Consider the following 7,012-nt stretch of genomic DNA (forward strand, 5'->3'; position numbering starts at 1 on the left):
TCCGTTTTATTATACATTTTAAAACTTAATTTATTATTATCACAAATATTAATATTTAAATCTAAGAAATGATCTTCATGACCAGCGCCATGACTAGGCTCAAGAATAAGCTCTGATGGATATATATTTTTAGAAATATCAATGAAATCCTTACAATTTAAGACCAAAATATCATCTAAATATCTTTTATTATTTGACAAAGCATGTTTTAAAGTAATTGGATTATTCTTATCCATCATATATTTATATTCTAGTTGACTTAAAAACAAGTCAGCTATAAATGGGCTGGCATTCCCCCCCATGGGAATTCCCATAATTTGCTTGTACAAATCACCCCCAAATCTTATATAAGTATTGTATAAAACAAATTCCAATAACTCAAAAATCATATCCAAGCTGTAACATCTCAAGTTAACTGTAGTATTAAAGCAGTTTGTCCATATAGCTCTTTTATTATAACTGTCTATTTTTAAGAACCTTTTACTAGATAAGAGGAAAGATTTCTTTATAACAGTTTTTAAATTATCAAACACTAAATTGAGTGATAAATTAGTATACATTGTCACAAAATCGAAAGACTCAATTCTTTTAGCTGAAACCATTGTTAAAGAATCTATCACCTGCAGTGAATTATTAACACTCCAATATGGATTAAAATTCGAAAATTTTTTAATACCAGAACAATAGGTTTTAAGTTTATTTACAATTTCCTTTAAAATTAAAGAGAGGTCAGTAGCAGCAATGCGGGTTGGACATTTAGCTGCTCCAGCAATAAACCCTGGTTTAGGGGGATTCTAGGTCAAAGTTTGTAACTTGTAGCCCCTCCAACGGGGACTGTTTTTTCTATGTAATGAAAGACAAAAAACGTGTCCGTTCGGGGAGAAAATACAGAAATTCCCAGCATTCCGTTCAGGGGAAACATTTCTGATTCTAGTGGCTTCATAGATTACCTCATGGGTACTCCTGCAATGCAAACAAAAGTTGACGGCATATTTTTACTGAAATACCCCCTGTTGTTTTCCTTGGGTTTTCTATAATTATACGAACTTTCTTGTGTACCAATAGCTCCACTAATTACTAAAAACAAATATATATAAAAACAAATACATAAAAACATATTTACACCATAAAAAGCTGATTCTTTGATTGGATGTTATCAATAGCTAGGCTCTTATACTTTCGCTTATGATAAGGATCGTTATTTACTTACCATTCATTACTATTAAGAATTTTAATTTTTTTTTGTTGCTCGAACTGTATCGTATAAAGAAAATTGTGGAAAATTTGAAAGGGGTCACTCAGTCACAAATTGGAACTTTTATTTTCCTTATTAATTGTCAAAATCTATTGGCAAGTAGCCAGCAACGGAGCAACACTCATTTTTTCCATTTTCTCTTTCCTGGTTATTCCCTTTTCTCTTTCCTTTCGTTTCGTTATAATTACTTTATCGTCACAAATTTCCAGGGGGCCATTGCCCCCTATCCCCCCCCTTCCGGTGCCCATTATTGGATAGTCAATGTGCCTTATTTTCTGAAGAACTACGAAAATCTTGTAATCACACCAGTCCTGAACGAAAAGATGGTTACATAAAGATCACAATTGTGATAGTAATTGCAAGTTTTCTTAATTTTTTCCAAAAGATTATCAGTTACTTCTTAGGATTAGAATAATGCCATCGAAAAGTCTTCTCATTTGGTCAAAAAAGGAAAATCATTTGGATCCGAAAATTTCGTCATGATCTAATTTCCTAGAATGTTTAAGGTTTTTTATTTTCTATTTAAATTTTCAGGTGTATTTTTTTTTATAGATCATGACTGCATCGATAGCCGTACCGCAGTAAAGAGCGAACCATAGCCTATAGGAACCAAGGGGGAAACAATAGGGGGACTGAGTTATCCTCCCAGCCCCTACAGGTAAATATAACCAAGAAAGTGGCCCAACTTTTTGCTAGTGTATTGGTCCCTGTTTGTCTCAAACATTCAATTAGATTTTGTTTTCTTGCAATTTTATTTTCTTTTTTATCATCTCTTTTCCTTAATTTTTTGGAGTTTTAAACAGATTTCTAGGTCTTTTTTACATGAGTTCTATAGGGTACTAGTACCTGGCACACCAATGGGTGGGAGTTACCACCTTACTCAATAGCTTAATCTTCTCCACAAAATTCGGATTGAGTACAAAACTACAACGGTGACCAACAGACCAATAAGTGACGAAGGCCTTTTAAAATATGGTACTTAGATTAGTCAAGTAAGCTGGGATGAGATTTATAAGGCAGAAGGTACACATTCAAAAGTAAGTCTGCTACAAGAAAAGCTACAGTGCTCATATAAGTCTTATTTTTCCCGAAAAAACTTCAAAACATCATGCTGCGGATTTTGCTTACATCGCTAAGAATATAAAAATGCTCATTCTAGAAAAAAAGCGGCTTTTCGGTGAAGACAAACGTGAACAAGTAAATAAACTAAAAAACAAAATTTGGAAAATGACAAGAAAAGTGGCCCATGAATATACAGAAAGAAAAATGAATCATTTCTTGAAGTCAAAGCAAAGCCAGTGGTACAGAGAAATTAAAAATATAGTTGGAAAAATAGAGAAAGGAGTGGATTTCAATGTAGATGTAAAAGAATATGAAAGTGCAAATAAGCTGAATGCCACCTGCTTAATATTGTTCAATCAATCCCTCCTCTATATTCCAGGAATTTTGTGGGTCATTAGTTTGAAGCTTTCGGGGTATGTTAATTGGGTTTTATTAATAACCGTTTTATAATTAACGACAAAAACCAGAGCACAAACAATAAAAGAAAAATAATTAAAGTTACTTCCAACACTGGAAAACTACCCATAAAAACTGATTTGATAAGGTGGGATCACTCGTTGGGCGAAGCCTCTAGTTTTTTTTAAATCAAAATAACCTTATTAGCTGCATCAAGAGGCTCAAAAATACTAAACAGCAATAATATGGTGATTTCCAACGGAAGGTGGTACTTTTACCAGATACCGTTCATGCTTAAAAAATACTGTTCTGATATCTTTCTTATTATAGACACTCAAAATCTTCCAAAAGGGGGACAGGAACAATACATGGGGAAGAGCAAAAGAATTAGAAAGACGAGCCGAATGCTTGCAGCTCGAGTTTTTGTGGCTGGTTTCTGAGTTACTCTATGTACAAAGTATTGCTACTACAAACTACTATTTAACTGCTGCTACTGCTACGACTAGTATTAGCAGTACTTCTGAAGCTAAGATAATGCTGAGAAGGATATCAAACTGAATTGAAATACTCTCTTCAAGCTATTAAAAGGGCATAACAGCTATATCCCAGGAACAGCTTTGAGCACTAAGTTGAAACTTTCAGTGGATGTTCAAGTGGATATTGAAGCAACCCGAAGCTACAATACATATACTGTTATTGTGACTTCTGCTAATGTTAGTACTACTACAAAGGCTAAGGGTATTAAGTAGGAAATTTCAGGGAATGTGACTATATGTGTGCAGGCTGTCAAAAGGGTAAATCAATAGTATCTCATTAACAGCTTACAGTATGAAGCTGAAACTTTTAGGACCTGTTCAATTGTATTTTGAACCAATAACATGCACTAATAGCATACTACTATTACAAGTAGTAGTATTATGGTTCTGATACTGCTATTAGTAGACTACTCCCTTTATTACGGCTACTGGTATTATTATGGAACTTTAAGGGACGTTTTACAGGAGTAGAATCCCATCAATCCATATAATGAGAGCCCAATCCTAATGTACTAATGAAGCTGCTAACTCATCGTATCCCTTCAATCCAAACAAGCAGAGCCCTATCCCAATGTGCTATTGGAGTTGCTAGTCCCTCGTGTCCAGCTGAAGTTGTAGGAGAGTCTTGACATTCTGGAAACAATATAAACATGTTTTTTCGGTGAAACCGTGCAATGAATACAAGCAGAGCCCTATACACACATGACGTTATCACAATTTCCTGGCGATATTATTAGAAATGCATATCAGCTATTATTTCTCTCTGAAACAATGCCATTGATACATCTAGAAGAGTCTTAACATTCTCTGGAAAAAATATATGTATATATTATCGGTGAAGCCGTTCAATGAATACAAGCAGAGCCTTATGCACATGGCGTTGTCTCAACTTCCGGGCGATAAGGACAATTCTTGGAAATGCATGTCAGCTGTTATTTCACCCTGAAACAATGCCAGTGATACAAACGCACGGTACTCCCATTGTGTCAGGTATTTCAGATAAATAAATTTGATATAAAAGAATGATGGTCCGAGTTATTTTCATTTGGTGAAGTGAGCTTAATCTAACACAGTGTCTAATAGAAGGGATCTTAACAAGGACATTCAAGAACACACATAGACACAAGACACACCCACACACCCACACAGACAGACAAACACACACACACATACAGACACACGCACACCGACAAACATACACGGAAACACGCAAAGACACACACACACAAAAATACAGTCACACAGAAACACACACACACACTTGTACACAGAGACAAATACACACACATACAGACAGACACGCACACACAGAGACACACACACACACATACAGACACAGAGGCACATACACACACATTCACACACACAGAACATACACAAACAGACAGACACGCACACCTACAGACAAACACACACAGTCACACATGCAGATACAGACACACACACACACACACACACAGATACACACAGACGCTTAGACACGTAGACAGACACGCACACAGACAAACACACACAACAGACACATACGCACAGGCGACACACACAAAGACACACATACAGAGAAACACACACAGAGACACACACATAGGTAATTTATCATACTTTTTTACTATTCTCTACGGTCCAGAGGATCAACCAGAGAGCTTCTTGACTTCGGCTTTGCCTTCATTTTTTAAGTAAACACAATCTTCTACTTTAAGGTTTTCTTCTCCCTTAGTATTTGTATATTTTTGACCTCCTGTTTTATTGTTGATTTTTTGATCCCTTACATTACAATTTATAGGTTTTTCTCATTCTGTTGATAAATTCTTGTTTGTAATCCTCGAAATCACTATAATATTGTCTTGACTCTATAATTTCATCATAGGGGATTCGAAAGTCACTGCCGAATATTATGTATAAAGGATTATCGTTTATTGTCGGTGAGAAAGTAGTGTTAATTACATTTGTTAGATAGGGTAAAGTTTCATGCCAATCTCTTCTGTTATCTTTTGTATAAATTCCTAGGATATTAGAAAATAATTTGAGTCTATTTTCTATTTTATTAGCTTGACGGTGGTATGGGGCTGATAGTATTTTTTTTATATGTAGGAAGGACATTAAACCTTTAATTACTTGTGAGACAAAGTTACTCCCGTTTTCACTTAGTACCGTGTTTGGTATTCCAAAGTTTAGGAATAATTTGGCTAGATCCTTTCTCGTGGTATAGGCACTTTGATTTTTCACCGCCTTAGCAAAAGTGGAACCGGAAAATGGTCGATTACTGAAAGGATAAAAGTATTACCCTTCTTATACGTAGCTAAACCACCATTAGTACCATATAATTCCAAAGAAACCATGTAGAATGGAAATTTGGCTGTAGGTGTCCTTCCCGTGGGTTAGGGTAAACCTGAGCATTTTTTATGCTCAGGTATGAAATCTTTTAGTTTTGTTAGGACTGATGGAACAAAAAAGTACTAATATAGTTTATGAAAGGTTTTATCAATTACCAGATGTCCGCCAATTTCAGCATGGAAAAAGTCGACTGCAGGGGCTTCTAGATTTTGGGGTAAAACTGGTATTATGAACATTTGATTTCTATTACTATCATTTGTCACAATTCTACATAATGTCTTCTCATCTAAATCATGATAAAAGTTATCTATTTCTTTTTTGCTTTTTTTCATGACATTAAGCAGTTCTTTATCGTGAAAGAAATTATCAATCAAGGCAACAAAGGCTTTAAGGGTACCGTCATTATTTCTTTCTTGGCTATAGTATTTGTATTCAACTTTAAGTTTTTGCTTTTGTGGGCATATTTAGGCTTTATTAAATTAATCTACTCGGTTTCACCTTCTAAGGAAGTATTGTCCGGATCTACTCAGGTAGTCGCAGGGGGTGTTATGTATGGCACTTGGTATTTACCAAGTGACATACAGCGATCGAGAATTCTGGTGGTCGGTCTGTCTGTTTGGGCACTTTCAGATAAGCTAGGACGATACAATTTGGCAGGTGTATCAGGGACCAGACCAGATTAAATTCGAAATAGTTGTTTCCCCAATTCGATCATCTGGGGGGGGGGGGGGTTAATTCGGAAAAACTAGAAAAAAGAGATATTTTTAACTTACGAACGGGTGATTGGATCTTAAGGAAATTTGATATTTATAAGGATAGCGTGTCTCAGAGCTGTTATTTGAAATCCCAACAGGATCCGGTGACATTGGAGGGAGTTTGAGAGGGAAACCTAAAATCTTGGAAGACGCTTAGAGTGGAGGGATCGGGATGAAGCTCGGTTGGAAAAATAAGCACAAGTCCTAGGTACGTGATTGATATAACCGGAACGGATCCGCTCTCTTTGGGGGAGTTGGGGGAGGGTTAATTATGAAAAATGAGGTATTTTTAAATTACGAAAGAGTGATCAGATCTTGATGAAATTTCACATTTTGAAGGACTTCTTAACTCAGATCTCATGCTTGAAATCCCGACCGGATCGAGTGTCATTGAGGGGAGTTGAGGGTTAGGGGGGCCGGAAATCTTGGAAAACGCTGATAGTAGAGAGATCAGGATGAAACTTGGTGGCAAGAATAAGCACAAGTCCAAGATACGTGACTGACAAACCCGGGCCAGGTCCGCTCTCTTTTGGGGAGTCGGGGGGGGGGGGGAATTCGGAAAAATTAGACAAAATGAGGTATTTGTAACTTACTAACGGGTGATCAGATCTTAATGAAGTTTGAAATTTAAAATGATCTTGTGCTTCAGAGCTCTTACTTTAAATCCCGACCAA

The sequence above is a fragment of the Artemia franciscana genome, chromosome 5, assembly GCF_032884065.1.
Source record: "Artemia franciscana chromosome 5, ASM3288406v1, whole genome shotgun sequence".
In the NCBI taxonomy this organism is placed as follows: domain Eukaryota; kingdom Metazoa; phylum Arthropoda; class Branchiopoda; order Anostraca; family Artemiidae; genus Artemia; species Artemia franciscana.